Source organism: Equus asinus, chromosome 20, assembly GCF_041296235.1.
Source record: "Equus asinus isolate D_3611 breed Donkey chromosome 20, EquAss-T2T_v2, whole genome shotgun sequence".
NCBI lineage: Eukaryota > Metazoa > Chordata > Mammalia > Perissodactyla > Equidae > Equus > Equus asinus.
Window position 1 is genome coordinate 77,625,465 of NC_091809.1, and position 18,072 is coordinate 77,643,536.

Consider the following 18,072-nt stretch of genomic DNA (forward strand, 5'->3'; position numbering starts at 1 on the left):
ATTCTAGGAGAGATAAGGTGGGCAGAAAATGCGTAGAAGGGATACGAGAGGAAATGACAATCCTTTGAGTATATCTTTTTGTATAGTTTTGATTTTTGAAAGTATGTTAGTGGTTTACATTTTCAAAAAATAAAATTAATGAGAGTGGGGGGGAATTAAAACTAAACTGAAGGGAAAGGAAGGAAGGATTAATCGAAGGTCACATTTTCATAGTATCATAGTATATGTCTGTGTACTGTCAGTCACAGGCAGTGTGAGTAGGAGGAAGAAATGTCAACGAACACCAAACTCTTTTTAATAGGTTTGGGTTTCTTTTCTTTTCTTGCAGGGGCGGGGGGTAGAGGGGGGGGGGGAGTTTGGGCCTGAGCTAACATCTGCTGCCAGTCTTCTTTTTCACTTGAGGAAGATTGTTGCTGAGCTAGCATCTGTGCCCATCTTCCTCTATTTTTTGTGTGTAGGCTGCTGCCACAGCATGGCTTGATGAGAGGTGCATAGGTCTGTGCCCAGGATCTGAACCCACAAACCCTGGGGCGCTGAAGTGGAGCATGTGAACTTAACCACTATGCCACTGGGCCAGCCCTGTAGGTTTGGGTTTTTGTTTTTTCCATTTTGTTTGGTGGTGGTATGGGCAAAGTAGTTCTGAAACTATTTTAGTTGTATTATAGGATTGAGCCAATGAATACATGTGTTGATATTAAAGGAAGAGCTCACTGTGATGGAAATATAGTACAAATATGAAATGATATAAGGTGAAAAATAAGCAAAAACTCCTTTGGGATTTGGAATTGGGGGTATCAGTGTGAATTCATGATTTCTGATATATGTGTGTGTGTGCATGCCTGTCTCTGTACATTGCATGTTTGTGTATGCATATTTTTGTTTCTATATGCATGCATATGTTTCCTAGCTCTGTCAGCTGAAGGGACCAAGAATCAAAGATACCCCCAGAGCAATAAGTATACCCAGTTCCCAGATGTTGATATCTAATGCCATGGCTCACTATCATCCAGAGACCCTCAGAGAAGTGACCGATTCCATGACTGGGCGGGGTAGGTACAGCATGAGCCTGAGACATCTTGTTAAGCTAGAAAGTCGGGGAGTATTCCAAAAAGTGATGGGGAACGTGTCACAAGAACATGGAAAGTAATGTGACAGGGCTTCCACAGGACAAATATGGAACAATTTGAACACAAAAATAATTAAGTACAATAAAGAAAATAAACCCTTGAAAAAGTAGGAATTGATTTGCCATATCCAAAGAGCAATCAATCAGTGGAGGAGAAGGAGGGGCTCTTACTTATAGCAAAATGCCAAGAGCCTATTGTTTAATGTGGAGGAGGTACACAGTTGGAAAATTAATATTTTGCATTATTTTAGTAAAGAACGAATCAGAAAGAATCATCAATGGATGCTAATCCAGGGAGAAATTTTGAGGAGTTGACGAGGTATATGACATTTGCAGTCTATCACATACACACACACACACACACACACACGGACTGTGTGTGTATACACATGTATACATATACACACTTACATATATGTGTGTTTACATCTCCCCCCAAAAAAGGCCTAACACATACATGTAGATGCTGTTTGAGTGGTTGCTATTAATGCATAACTATTATTATGATTAAGTATTATTATGACGTCTCTTTGGGTCTGACAGTCTGGATTGCTTTCTCTTTGGGCTTGGTCAGCTTCTCCTGAATCTTCTCTAACCTGTCTAGCAGCAACTTGTTCCCACTCTCCATCAGCAGCTCCCAGCGAGCATTTGAGCCAGGGCCAGAGTGGTTCTAACAGCTACCACAAAGGCTGTAAGTGCTGGGATTTAAGAAAGCTGGATCTTGTCACGTTTTCTGGCAGTGAGACTCTCAGAGAAATGCATCTGAAAGGAAAAAATTGTTTGATTTGTCTACCAAGAGGTAGAACATAATACGAAAGCGCCTCAGCCTTGTTTGTAAGGACTCAGAAGCGGCCCTTCCCCATACACTCAGTGCCAAATAAATCAATTCCTCAACTCTGACTTGCTCTCGACACTGCCTTTAATCTGTGAACTATGAAATGCAAAGAAATCTTGTGCGCCCTCCTCTCCCCCATCTGCGTGCGGCTGTCAGGCAAGCCGTCAACAGCACTCGGTAACAGAAGTTAATTGGAAGGAGCTGGATGTCTCCAGCTCCTTTGGTAATTATCGAAGTCTCTCTCCTGGCATGGAAGAGAGCCTCTTGCCTCCACTCTCTTTGATCAAGAGACTCTTTTCCCCTCCTTATATAGTCATGAAAGCAAAACAAAGCTGAACAACACTAAGCATTTTCTGTTTGTTTGATAAACCCCACAATTACTTTAAGGTCGGATACACTAAGCTTTAGGTCGAATTCCATTTGATTCGAATACATTTTAAAACCTTTGAGGGGAAGGTGTGTCTAATTTCCCTCAGTGCTCAGGCCCATACCTGACACATAAGTGCTCAGCACGTGTTAGGCATTTTCATTATTAATACTCTTATTATTAACACCCGTCTAGTTCCTATCACGTATGAGTCTCTGAAAGGAGCATTTCAAGAGGAAAAAGTTTAACTCTCAAGATGTACATACTTGGGTTGAAATCTTAGCTCTAATAGTAACAGCTGTGATGTTACATGCAAACTGTTTCATCTCACCCAACATCAGTTTGCTCACCAATACCATGGGAATTATACATAACTCACAAGGTTGTATAGATTAAATATTAGAATGCCGAGTATGCCAACTGGCATACAGTAAGTGCTTAATAAATGACAGTTTGCTCCTCTCACGAGTAGTGTCTTGTTTCAGATCTTAGACCTTACCATTATAAAGTTAGGACAGGACAACAAGTCCTATTTTCTCTCTTTGCGCTCTATCACTCCCAGCTTCACTGTCTCTTCCATTTGTTTCATTCCAGCTGAAAGACATCTTTTAAATAGGGATTTAAGAATTCAAATAAGATTTTTCATTGTGTGCTACTTATGTGGCAAGCACTATGCCATGCATTGGAGATCTAGAAGTGAGTATAGTGTGATGCCTCCCCTCAGGGAATTTGCAGCCTTGTCATAGATAGGGATATGCATACGCAACTGAAATATAGCATGAGAAGTTTTGGATGGGAGAAATCTTAAAATCAAACTGCTACATGAATACTGAGGATGGAGCAGCCAACTCCTCATGTTAGGAACCATGTGAGTTGCCTTAATGAAGGATCAGAGAGGAGGTGTCCTTTCAAGTGGGCCTGGAAGGATGACTAGGAGTTTTCGAGGCAGGGGACAGGTGAGAGGTCTTTCTATAGAGAGGGGACACCATGTGCAAAACTAGAGTGATGCATGTGATAGGAGATGAAAATAAATATTGGCTGCCACATGGTTACCTGCTACATTACACAGAGGAAAAGCGTCGTTATGGAGCTATGTGACGGAGTCAGATATTTTCAGATAGAGAACTGGCAGTGGTGTGGAAGGTAGAGTGTAGATATTTCATAACCTTTCTGGAGGATGGAGGAGGGGTGTAGCCCCCTTACTTGAGGTGAAGCTTCAGAAGCTAGAGCTTCGTCAGGCTCAATGGTTACCTGCAGAGCTGCAGGACCTTGAGACTTAGTGCGAGCCTATACCCAGGGGCTGCAGAAAGGCCAAGGTGAATTATGTCAACTAGTCCAAGAGGCAGATGACTAGGGTGAGTATTTATTAATCACTGATCATGTGTTTCATGGATGATCAGGAGGGAAAGAGGCAGAAAGCAGATGGGAGAGAAAGTAGGAGCCTAGGAGAACTGTCCGGATGATGAATTCCTTCACCAAGACAGCTGCAGTGGTAACGGAGGAGGAGTATGAGTACTTTAGAAACATTTGATTGCATCTTTGGGAAGCTGGAGGACATTGAATACAGGAAGTGAGTGAAGCAGATAATTTGTATACTTTAGTGACAGATGGGATGATAATGTGGAATCAAAAAGAACTGTTTTGAGTTGAGTTTCTTAGCCCTAACTAGTTCAATAAGAACAGGATTTTGTATTTAAACAAATGATTACTCTTGTCAGTAGAAATGTAAACAGCAACATAATTTATGAAGCTATTTTTTCTATTCTCTATACTTCAGTCCTACTTTTCAAAAATTGCAATTAGAACTTGAAGCTAATAATCTGAGAAATGTGGAAAGGTAGTGGTCAATAATGATTTTTATATGTAGCATAGTAAAAGATCACAGCTGCCTTCTAAATCATATTTGCACAAAAGTGGAAAAACATCACAAAATATGTGATTTATAATGCTGATCAAATTCCCCTAATTTTCCATAAAATTCATTTGTGTTACTTTCTCATAAATGTTAATAAGCTCAAATAGCAGTGCTTATTGAATCTCCGTTGTAAGTTCCAGCTGTCGCCAAGCCACACAAATTGACCGTTAAGAGTCCATCCTCCTAACCTTACACAGGAGAAGGCATTTGGCTGAATATAGTTAAATGAACAACGTATCGGACCCGGGGCTGCAGGGTGGTGAAAGATGAATTCATTGCAAGGTAGCGGCCACATACATAATAGACTGAGCTTTAAAGATCCAAATCTATGTACACACTGCAAAGTGTTTCCAATGTGCTTCATTAAACCAATCAGCAAGTATCTATTTTCTACCTGCTACTTACAGGACATGTAATAACCTAAAATGCATACTTCTGCGGCAGCCTTTCAATTAGAGGACAAAGCCATCTCTTCATGGCTCTTATGCCATTTATAATGTACTGGGCACATTTTTATCATGAAAATATGACCGTAGCAAGAATTCTTTTTTTGTTTTTATTTCCATTTTATAGATGACAAAAAAATGAGTCTCTGAGAGGTTAAGTGAATGAATTGACTAAGGTCACCAGGATTTGAACGAAGTTTCTTTACCTTTCCATTATATTACTTTGTCTTATGTGTTTTGCTTTTCACTGAGTCAAAGATTCTTTTTTTTCTTTTTTGGAAAAAGAGCTGTTTAATACAACTTGCATTTGTCCAGTTCCTAACTCTTTTCTGTATAACTGGTTTTATCTCAAAGTGTTGCTTTAAACATTAAAGAATAAAGAAGTACAATAGATTTAAAGGCCTAATGCCGAAGGGTTTTTAATAGGGGATTGCATACCAATAATTGGGTTGAACAACACTGGATACACATTTTAAGGGAAACAGATTTTTGCTTATACTGTGTCCATGCTAGTAGCTTTTATTCTTTGTTCCCACGGGTGGATGTGTCTTTTTGAGCTTACATTCCGTGGAGAAGGCCTGCTATTTTAGCTTTTATAGCGTCAGGGTGGAGGCCATTATGTATATTTTATATTCTGTTTTTACTGGAATTGTCTATTGTCCCTTTATAATTATGGGACCACAGATAGGCAAAGATAGGAAAAGATGTAATTCAAGAAAGTTAAATTTTGCTGTGTCATTTTTTGCAAGTTACTCAACCTTTCTGAACTTTGGTTTCCTCTTTCATGAAATGGGGATAATAACTGATTATCACAGGGTTGTGGTGAGAGTTAAAGGAGCCAGTGTTTAGATGGGTGGATGGATTGGCCGAGAGAAGTGAGAACAGTAATTTGTAAGGGAAGTGTAAATCTAAGGAAAATACAAGGTATATATTGAATAAAGTTAACATTTATTAAGCATTTTTTATATGCAGGGCCTATTCCAAGTGCTTTATCTATATTATCTTATGTTAATGTCCAAAACCCTCTGAGACATGTATCTTATTATCTCTGTTTTACTGAGGATAAAACTGAGATTTAGATTAGATAGATATTTTTCTGAAGTTCCCACAACTATCAATGAATGGAGACAAGATTTAAATCCATGTGTTTCTGACTGTAAAACCTGTGATTGTAACCCATACCTTACACTGTATGTCTTAATTTACCTTTATTTGTTAAGTGGGATGTATATAACCTAATATTTGATGTATGGATGCTGGTTCATGGGGAAAGCACACATAGACTAAGGTGGTATAATTAGATATCAAAATTTCAGGAGCCTAGAAGTAGCTAAAAATTGAACATTCTGATATATACTGTTATAATTAATCAAATCCCATAAAATAAAATGCCAAGAGCCACATTTTGGTCTTTTGATAATTACTCTAAATGATTATCACGGGATGCAGTTGCTGTAGTGTCAGTGTAGGACAAAGCTGAGATGAGAATGGAAAATATCTGGGAAGTTCTCTAGCTTAAATAAGCTTTAGGTCAGGTTTAAGCATTTGTAACATGTTTGATCATCCTATTCCCAAAATGTTGGGAGCATCATAAGATCAATGCAGCTCTCAAATTTTGTGAGCTAGTCCATCTCTATCTTTTCTTTGCTATCCAGTGACCTACAACCCCCATAGCTGGTTAGTGCCAACAGATTATACATCAGGGCTAACAGGAAAGTGATGCCTGCCAGTTTTGTGGTGTTAAATGATGGAATGTAGAATTAAAATGGTGTCTTGGAAAGAAAAATGGGCTTAATCTCCCTGCTTTGTCAACTACTAACTGTGTGATTCCAGGCAAGTTACTTTCTCTCTGTGTCTCATTTTCCGCGAGATTTGAGGTCAGAAAGCCCCAGATTCAACTCTTGGCTGTTTCTTAATAGCTTTCTGACCCTTGACAAAACCTTTTATTTGCTCTAAATTCCAGTTGTATCTTTAGTAAAAGAAAATTACTATGAATACTTGCTTCATAGGGTTGCAAGAATTAAGCTGAGATAATATATGTAAAGCATTTGGATATGTGCATTGAACATAACAAGCATTTAATAAATGTTAGCATACTGAACACATATATTGCATTTTTCCTATCACTTATATTTTGCCCACTCTGTGTCAGGCACTCTTCTACTGCCTGAATATAAGATTTATATAATTGAAGACCGTGGTGAGGATTAAATTAAATAATGCTTACAGACTGATGAATAAGGACCTGACATTTATTAGATGTTCAGTAAATATCAGAACGCAAGATACAGTGATATATAAGAAAGCTGAACATTCACATAGGCATAATCTGAGTTAGCAATGAAGAGTGGAGAAGGAATTTTTTTATTCATTCGTTCTTTAATTCACTTATTCTCTTCAACAATCTTTATCACCAATTCTGTGCCTGGCAGGAGTCCTATGCATCAAGGGGAAAGCAAAGGTTAATAAGACTGGGTTTCTTCCCTGTAGATTGTCTTTATTCTGAGACATCCACAGGTGTCTGTGGATGAATTTCAGAGTCAATGAATTCACTAAAAGAATGTGCAAAATTGAGTATCTTTATTTTCCAGGAAGAGAATCTGTCACTTTCATCAGCTCTTTGAGAGCGCCCCTAGGACATCTCAATACAGAGAAAAGGGTGGACTCTGATCCTCAATTATACTGTTCATGGCACTATTGATCCCTCAGCTGCCTGGACTTTGAACTTGGACATAACTGGGTTCAAATTCCAGATGGCTTCCCTGGTTGCTCTATGATTTAACTTGAACCTCAATTTCCACATGTATAAACCTGGGATAGTGATCCCTACCTCTCAGGCTCATCTCAATAATGAATGTCAAAAAGCAACTCACAGCATCTGGCGCTTTTGAGGAATTCAAAAGCAGTGGTTCCTCCCACATTGGTGCCTGCCTCTGAGACCAGCAGGATGCCTTCCTCATCAAAGAAGCTCACCATAGCTTATTGATTGATTGTCACTGATCAGGATCCCGTGCTTTCAGAGACTAGTCACGTGCAAAAGTGACATAACGAGTCAAAACAAGAGCACAATTAGTGATCCTCAAAGCAGAAAACCTTGGCTCGTGCTCCTGATCTCCATATCATAATCCATATGTATCAGCTTACATTTCTCATATTGTGCCTGTGTTCACCTATCACTTTAGATGTAATCCCTGTCACAATTTAATTGTGTAGCCTCGAGATCCAGATCTCCCCAGGCATTACAGAAACTAGCATCCCGTGTACATGAAGTGTGATATTTGGCACAAATGCACATTTATCCCTCAGATGTTTTTCACTTGAGAGGTTACTGCCAAGCTTAGAGTTACAGAGTGGCAGCTCCCAGGAAGAAAAGAGGCTGCTGAAAGCCAGAGAAAGGTATACAAATTCTGATAAGTAAAAACAAAGTGATAGTGGTAGGGGGGAGGGGTGTTTCATGGAATGATTGAGTAAGTCACTCTGAGAAACAAGAGTACAGTTGTCCCTGAGTATCCGCATCGGATTGGTTCCAGGAACCCTGAGGATGCCCAAGTCCCTTATAAAAAATGGCGTAGTACAATGAATATAGTTGGTCCTCCGTATTCGAGGGTACGGCATCAGTGGATTCAAAACCCCTGGATATGGAGGGCTGACTATAATCACATGGAAAAATATTGAGTCATTATTACAATATAGCAAATACATGTTACAACTGTGCTAATAATAATGCAGATTATTCTCACCATGGTGCGCACCTTGTCTTTTCTCAGTGAAAATCTGTAACAGTCTCCAGTACCCATCACCATAGAGCCAGTGTCATGAAACCTGCAGCATCAGCTCAGCCTGTGACTCCAGTGTGGTCAGCGCAGGGCTGAACTGCACAACTGAGAACTGGAAGAAATTTGGTTGACAGGGGTTTAAGTTAGCAAGTAGATGGAACATTGCAAAGAGATGTTGGTAGAGAAAGAAACAGATCCCAGAGTAATTTTGCTTGGGGAAAAAAACGAATTGTGCATATGGCTACTCTGTGAAAATGTCTCTACCCATTATGATAAATGCTTACTTGTGCCTTTACTCTACATGGATTCAGACACTCATAGTGGACCTGGACTGATGCACCTCGAGAAAAGCAATTCCTGTCTGTTTGCATGGTAGGCACAGAATGGTTTTGGCCGCTTCTCACAACCATCAAAGTGAAGAAATCTTCAAAGTCCCTGTAGAAGAAGGATAAAAACCAGAGACAAAAATTTGGGCCATCATGAAACTTTCGTTCTAGGCGAGAAGACATAATCAACAAATAGACAAGTATATAACATAGCATTAGATAGCACAGTATGAAGAAAATTAATGCTTGGTGTCAAATTAAATGGAAATGGTGTAAAGAATCACTCTAACTGGATCCAGTAAATCCTAGATTTTGGCCTGTTAATGAGAGATGTTTTTTTCTGTTTTACTATCCACTGTTCTAACATATGTTGCAGAATAGATCATATCCTACTTCTCTGACACTATGCAGATTACCAATTCTTGGATTTATGAGTTTGAGAATGAGACAGAAAATAAACGGGTCTTCTTTGTGTCATTTGTGTCATTCTAATAAAAGAAACGCTTCTCATTTTCCATAAATTTTATTGTGCTGTTAATTATATAAATGTATAAAATGTATGTCGTATTACAGCCCAAAGTGGCATGCTGCTATATTATGGTGACCAACCAGCTTCTAAAATAAGAACGATGACAAATAGAAAGCATATGAGCAAAACTAAAAATTAACTTCATTCCTTCATTCTCTTTCCTTTAACACTTTTTTTTTCTAGAGGCAACTTAAGTAACAAAGAATAAGTCTGACCAAATTAAAACTCCACAATTCACCCATTTGTTTACTAAAGAGATTTCCATTTTCCTCCATCTACAATTGTTTCCTCTGTTTTAAATGTTACCAAAAGATAATGTAATTCATCTCCCTGGTTTCAAAATAATTTACCTTCTCCAGTATTGTTTCAAGGGTTAGAAGCATGCTTTCTTACCCAAGTTGTGCTTGTACATTAAAATTTAACGATAGACATTGCTAATGATTCTTCTCATTTCACTCTAGCTACTGTAGAATATGATGCATTCATTTACATAGAAAGCTTCGTAATGTAATTCAATTACAGGAACTAAATACAGACTGTGTTGTTCCCTGACCATTTATTCTACTTCCAGCCCTGGACACAGACTTCTTCATTTTATATTTCTTCTTCACCAGTGTGTATAAAAAATGCACTAAAAGCTGCTGCTTTCTCAACAACATCATGGTCACAGTTAGTTAAATATTTAATGCCACCCAGCACAAGGCAGGGCATGCAATGAGCATGAACTTGACTATGAAACCACGGTAATGGGTTTAGGTCCCGTGAGTCCCCGGTCTGCTCTGTGCAGATACACCAAAGAGGGAAGAGTTTCATCAAGATGCAAGTTTAAATAGGAATCTGTCCTGCCTCATCCGCTGACAAAATTAATTATAGATCTCTGAACCTGATGTGCTTTCCTAATATCTTGCATCACTTTCCTAGTCTGCAGTCAAGCTGAAATATTCAGCATGGCTTTGTATAATTCTCTTTTCCAGAGTGACACTTTGCAATGCATTTTGTCTTGATAACTTACTGCGTGCCTGATAAAAGTTTTCATTAGTGATTTGCTGTTAGTCCTCTCAGTTGTGCTTTGAAATTAGGACAATCCTTATTGCAATAGTAGCAAAATTCTGAAAGAATGCAAGAGCCCTTTCCGTGGGAAAATTCAGCCATTTTCTCTAGGGCGTATGTCTTCAAATGAAAGGACAAGACAGTAAATACAGTAAAAAATATTACAAGATATTGCACCTTGTGACTCTCACAGTCTGCCTTAAAAAAAAGAAAAAGGAAAGAAAAAAAATACCCAAAAGATTTTTTTTTAACCCACAATTATGGTTTTATTAGATCCAACACACTATTTGCATTAAAAAAGAGGTTATATCTCTAAGAAGTTTAAAGCACAAGTTTATAACAAGACGGACAGAAAGCTCACTGTGATATCAATGTTTATCAATGGGCAAAGTTATTTCATTTCTTTGATCTTTAGTTTCCTCATTTATAAAATAAAAATGGTAATGCCAGCTTTGTGGATTTGTTATGATAATTACATAATATGATACATAGAAGGTGATTACCACAATGCTTGGCCCATCGCAATCATTAAATGTCAGCTTAAAAGTAAATACAATACTTTATACAATTTGAAATATCTGCCTAGGCTTTCTGTTGGCTCTGTCATCTTAAAAGTGAATCTAAGGAGTAAGCTTGATAAAAATCTTTAGAGCTGATCCTAACGAATACTCAAACATTCCTGTTTCATTGTGATGCGTCCTCTTAACGGATGCTTGGGGAGTATTTATTGGTATACTGCATTTACTATTGTTAAACAAGAAACTGCTGAGCTCAACCAGGTTTTATTTTTCTCCCATTTTCTCTAATATATAGAACAGTACTCTTAGCTGCAGGATATGGTAGAGTCTAGCTGGATTTTCTGGACCATCTCCATTAGCTCTCTCTCCCGACATCTGAGCTGCCATCTCCCCATCATATGAATCAGGCTCCTTATTCTCTTCAAGGCTGCACTGTAAAAAACACCTCCCTTCCTTCCACTGACTTGACCTACCTCCTTCCTTCTTGATTTTTTTTTTTTTAATTTCCTCTAATCATGTTCAGTAGTCTGATGATGATGATGCAGAGGAAGATACTGTCAAAGTCTTTCTCTGTATTTGGGGGTGAACTTGCCAGCCAAATCTCAGTGTGGAGAAAGACAAAGTCCAGGCACTAGATCCCTCCTGGAAGGCAGACTAGAGGGTCACTCTAGAACAGAGGTGAAAGCAGTATTCATGATGGTTGATGAAAAGAATCCTGGGTTGAGGTTAAGTTGGGTAGAAATCACTAAAAAAAGGAGATGGTTAAAAGAGAAGTAAGGATTAATGCTAGGGAGGCAAAGCTGGTAGATCAGAATCAAGTCAATGAATGGTAGATGTTATGTTTCCTTTATTTATTTATTATGTTTCTTTAGGACAGTCACGGACCCTTAAAGGGACTCAATTAGGCTGGACGATAAGCATCCTTGATGTTGTCTTCATCAAAATTATCATCTTCATTACTATTGTAATTATCATTATGATGTTTTAAGAAAAATAGGAAAGTATATTAGTGTTACATTAAAATAGTGAAACAATAGGTTAAAGAAAAACTTGGTTATCATTCTATAATCTTTATTCAGCAGGTTGTTGACTGATTTTTATTGAGATATAATTCATATAGCATAAAATTCACCATTTTAAATTGTACAGTTCAGTGGTTGTCATTCTCCCTTCCATCCCATGCCTTAACAATCTGATTGTTTTCTTACTGTTTGGCCACATCTTGAAAACTTATGGCTCTGACTCCCAGTTAATCAAGATTTACTAATCAGAGTGTGTTAGTTTCTTACTGTGGCTCTAACAGATTATGGCAAATTTAGTGGCTTACAACAACACACGTTTAGTATCTTGCAGTTTGGGAGGTCTTACTGAGCTAGAATCAAAGTGTTAGCAGGGCTGCATTTTTCTAGAGGCTTAAGGGGAATCCATTCCCTTGCCTTTCCAATTTCTAGAGGCTACCTGCATCCTTTGCTCATGGTCCTTCAGCAGCATAGCATCTTCACATCTCTCTCTGACTTTGTTCCTCTTGCCTCTTTCACTTATAAGGACCGTTTTGGTTACATGTGGGTCCACCCAGATAACCTGGGATAATGTCTCCATCTCATTATCTTTGATTAATCACATCTATAAAAGTCCCTTTTGCCATGTAAGGGAACATTCACAGCTTCTAGAGTTTAGGATGTGGACATCTTTGGGGGAGGGCATTGTCATTCAGCCTACCACACTGAGATTAATATTAAGATGTTATATTGCATGAATAATATTACGTTAGTGTATTTTTTATGTTAGATGAGGTCTTTCACCTCCTACGAAATTTTCTTGAACACTTCTCTGGATTTCACAGCCTATGAAATTTAAAAGCCCTCCTTAAGATGTATGCTTATTTCCAGGGAGCTTACATTTTTCCACACTGTGTCAGTTCCATCTGAAATGAATTCCTGTTCCTGATTTCCCCAAAATATATCCACCACACTAGTTGCAAGTTTTGCCTATTTTACTGAAAATTTGGAAGTTTGTGGGGATGCCCATCTATCTCACTCATTTTTCCTTTCGTTTTTTTTCACTCTTACCTTCCCTATCCCTCTTCTTGTTCCCCTGCTCTCAGATATCCTGGGACCCCCAAATTCTTCTCTCCCTATTATGCAGATCAGTTCATGTTTGAACAACTTTATCAACCTTGAAAAACTACAGCAAAGCACATCAGAGCAAGGGGCAAAATGATGTTTCTTCCAATTTTAAATATAATCCTAATACTTATATAAAGATTGTTACCATACATAATTGAAAAATGATGCTAAGTATCTTCAATTATTTGGACACGTATTTGATATGGATATCTGAATATTATCTCACTTATTGACACTTATCACTTTTTAATTCGATTTGCATAATTACTCACTATTTACCAGGTATTTTCTTAACTGCAAATATAATAAAGAAGAATAAAACGTAAAGTCTTAATTTCGTTGGCTCACATTTTTATCAATCTCCTTTAGCCATTGTCCACTCATATCTTTGCTTTGACTATCACCTTTGGTGAATGGTCTCGTACCTATCCACAGCTAGTGGTCAACATAAGGTGATAGCACTAGAAGACCTGGGTTTGACACTACTGTAAATGGTGTCCACCAACAATACTAATTGCCGTGGAAATAACAGTATTAGAATAGGAGATTTTTAAGAGATAAAAGTGATTTCCTGGGGGCTGGCCGGGTGGTGTAGTGGTTAAGTTCACATGCTCCACTTTGACAGAACAGGGTTCACAGGTTAGGATCCAAGGCACAGACCTACATGACATTCATCAAGCCATGCTGTGGTGGCATCCCACATACAAAGTAGAGGAGGATTGGCATAGATGTTTGCTCAGCGACAATCTTCCTCGAGCAAAAAGAAGATTGGTAACAGATGTTAGCTCAGGGCCAATCTTCCTCACAAGCACACACACAAAACGATTTCTTGAATAAGCTTCTTAAAATCATACATCTAGCACAACAAGATCTCAGAAATTTCGTTTCCTTTATGCATCCACAGTGTATATACATCTCCAAAAACTTTAAAATGGCAGCGACTGTGTCTCTCTTTCTCTTTGCTTGGCATAGAGTAAGTGATGAAAATAAAAATATTTATTGAATGATTAAATAAATACATATATATCAATGCACTTCACAAAATAGTAACCATGACCATTGAGGACCACTCACTATGCGCCAGCTGCTGTGCTAAACTTTGTGTATACATTAAATATTTTTACTCCTATCATACATATAAGAAAATAAAACTCAGGGGGATTTAGTAACTTATCCACAGTCATATATCTATCTGTAATTTTCCTCTTAGCTATTAGCCTATATCACTCTCTTCTTATCATACTCAACCATAATTATCTTATGAACTGTCTGGCTCCCTTACTAGACTGTGAATTCCAAGAAAATAGTGATTTTGACTTGCATATCTCTGTATAATCAGTGCTAAATTCAGAGCCTAGCAAAGAGCATATGTTCAATGACTCCTTCTGGGTTGAAATGATTAATCTTTGGAGAACCCCCTCAAGAAAAGGAATCAGTGGGGCGGACTTGGAAATTAGTAGAGCTATGCTCAGATCATTCATGCAAGCTGATTTATGCCAATTAGGTCACGCCCAATCCCTAGGTTCATTTTCTAGTAGATAGTGTGAGCTATTGAAAAAGTTTCAGATAAGGGTCAGCTATGTCTGTAATTTTGATATCAAGTTATAATAAAAACAAGTCAAACCGGATTCTGCCATGCTCACAGAAATTTATTAAATACATTCATTAGCAATCATTCAAAGAACAGTTTATGTATTCTATATTGTAATCTCAATAAAGTCATGTGGAAGTTTTAGTTGTTCTGACCACCACCTGGTATGAAAAATTCACTTGGGCTGGATGTGAACAGAGATAACTCTTGTAGTCATCATCAGGCAATCACAAATTCTCCTACACTGCAGGCTAAGCACAGATCACTTTAGGATCAAGCTGTGGCCACTGTCCTTGAGGATATAGTTTAAGGGATATAGTTAAGGCTATAGTTAAGAATTGTTCACTGAATTCTTATATTGTGATTCTGAAAGGAGAGGAGAGACTTACTGAAGTATGTGAGCAAATCCTCATGTCTAAATACCTCCAATTTCACCAGTGAGAACCTACTTCTAACAGTCATCATGCTAATTAATAAGCCACTGATTTCACCAATGCAGATTCTTTTTGGACAGTCATCAGGTTAATTACCAAAGGCTCAAGTGATGATGGAGAGATGCATAAGGAAGCCCTAGAGTTGAGTCTGGAGGATGGTCTTTCTGATGTAATGCCAAGTGAATGCCATAGAATGTGATTTTTGATTAGAATAACTGAGATTTATATCTTAAGCTAACACACTCACAATATCAAATCATTAATGTTGAATTAGATATAAATACATGTACATATGTGTACATATGTATGGGTACATGTATGTGTGTGTGTGATCAACTTTCTCTTTCCTTCCAGGGACCATCTGCTCTCTAGAATTAGTGTTTAGAGTATGTGATCTAGGTGGTTTTGGTAGGTTCTCCAGAAGTAATCTATTTTCTGGGAAGCCTTGTCTCTAATCGTATTCAAATTTTACTTTTCTCTCATCTTCAGTTCCAAAATTTGTAGAAATTTCATATAATTCAGATTTATATATTTAATATACTGTGATTAATAGATCTTTTTCATGTTATTTTTTCTTTCTCAAGTAATTCATAAACTTATCCAGAGAAAGGATTAACTTTTTCCGTTTTTATTTGCTCATCCATCCATTTCATAAATGTTTAGAGGCATCAAACTAGGTTCTTTCCACTCTCTCTTTTGCACTTCGATGCCCACATGGAACTGGGCTCAGGGAACAGTGCATGTACTATAAATATTGTTGATTGACTGAAAAGCATCCTATTATGAGGCCATCATTATTGAAGTTTGCAGGTTTCTTCTCCTAATTTCAAAATGCCTTTTTCATTTTAGATCACCCCAGGTAGCTGTCTCACGGCATCAATCTATCGATTCTCACTGCACGGGGTAAAGAAGAAACCACCGCATCAGGTATGGTTTCCAGGACCAAAAAGAACCCAGTGAAAATTAAATACATATAATGCACTTCAGAGTGAAACTTTAAAAATGTTCTTACAATAGAACTTGAGGCAATTGATTTTAGAAATTACTAGAAGCAAGGGACCATTTTTTCTCTACTACAAGATCTCTTTTGTGGAAAAGAAACTATTTATACAAGTACTTGTTAAAGCTTCTACATTGCAATTTACTCCACCTAATAATTACCCTATCAACACATATTCTGTCTAAATGCCTTTAGTCACAGTCCTTCTAGTATAATCGGGGGGTTCATTGTTCTTCTGTTTGATATGCTCTGGAAGCTCGCAGCATCTTATTCTAATCAGTATTTGATTGCATTGTCTGTTGAAATGAAAGTAACAATGATTAGTAGGACAGATGTTTCCCTTCAATGTGAAAATGTAGGGGTTAAAACCACAAATTAAACTGAATACTCAGTCTTTGATTGTATTTTTCAAGATGGTGGGATACAAATTTTTGTGAAGGAGAAATCAGGTACTAGTGAAAGTTGTAAAGATGTGTGACCTGCAAAGTACATGATATCTGGAAATAGCTGCACTGTCCACTCTGGAGAATAGACACACAACTGTGGTATGTTGGGAAAATGAAATATCATTTGCTTTTATGGATGGTGATTTTGACAAAGAGACTGGGAGAAACATGGGAAGGGAAAACAAAACAATCAGAATTTCATGCCAAGTGCATCAGTGCCTCAGTATATTGACAGCAGGATTAGAAAAGCCTGTGAATGGATTATCATCATCTATTAGAATACTACCATTCTTATTGATATTAGATATTCCTCTGCTTGTTGGCTGAAAATCCTATAAAAATCAATTGTTTATGACATTTAGTTGTCAAAATACAAAGATTTTATAACAGCTAACTGATTTCTCTCATATTGGTCATACCTATCTCTTATTTCTAAGTATATTCCCTATTTAGTATTTTTCACTGAGATTTCCAATTTATTAGGTCATGAGAAAAATTTAAAAATATAATGTATGTGTCAATGAATTGACATTAATTTCAAAGTTGAGGAAAGAATTGAGGCCAAGGTGATTCCCATTTGTTTGTTTGTTTATAAAATCAGTATGGTAATTCATACCTTTTATTTAAATAAATTTTGCAGTAATCCCTTCTCTTCAACCTTCACAAAGACTTGCTGAGAATAAGTAATGCATAAAGCTGCAGAATATAGATGAGCAGGCTAGACTGGGGGTGGGTTCCTGGTTAGCCAATGTCCTGAGGAAGAACAATAGAGTCAAGCTTAAAATCCCAATGTATGATGTAAGTTACCATCACATCAAGAGTGATAGCATGTGACTTTCTGACTACAACAGTCTCAATCATCAGTCTCATTTGGGGTAGCCCCTTGTTTATTGTCTGGATTACTTAAACAATTATTAAGAATAGGGATGGGGGCCAGCCCGGTGGTGCAGCAGTTAGGTTCGCATGTTCCACCTCCCGGCGGCCTGGGAATTGCCGGTTCAGATCCGGGGTGCAGACATGGCACCACTTGGTGCGCTGTGCTGTGGTGGGCATCCCATATATAAAGTAGAGGAAGATGGGCATGGATGTTAGCTCAGGACCAGTCTTCCTCAGCAAAAAGAAGAGGATTGGCAGCAGTTAGCTCAGGGCTAATCTTCCTCAAAAAAAAAGAGGGATGCATATCTTTCCATTAGAATGAGTCCTTTGACTACTGATCTGCTCAGGGTTTGTATAAAATCACTCTCTAGATCTCTTTAGATTATGGGCCATGGGTCTAATCTGCTTTACTAAGCTTTATTCATATGCAATTAGAAGGTTAAAAATGAAGCATCTTTGGAGTCAATATCCGTGATTAAGAGGTTATTGGTCTTTCTGGTCAAAGAGGTGGTGCTACAGTGGGATTTCTGTGTTCCCTGATGCCTTCACTATTTCATAGCATACTCACCCCAACCACACACACACTTCTTACTACTTTTGACCATGGCATTTACTTGACATATACTTTTGTTTGTTTTAATGCCATTAATTTAACCTAAAGGCTTTTGACCAAACTCACATTTGGAAAACACAACAAACAATAAAGTAAGA

The 18,072-nt window shown here is 37.8% G+C and overlaps 1 long non-coding RNA gene across 1 annotated transcript in view; it reads left to right on the plus strand.

Moving 5' to 3' along the window:
• Nucleotides 1–18,072, plus strand: part of LOC123279065 (uncharacterized) — a 1,363,420-nt gene that overhangs the window by 628,731 nt on the left and 716,617 nt on the right. Inside the window, exon 3 of the long non-coding RNA XR_006516888.2 lies at nt 15,889–15,966. This is a non-coding gene — a long non-coding RNA (uncharacterized lncRNA). The remainder of the gene's footprint in view (nt 1–15,888; nt 15,967–18,072) is intronic.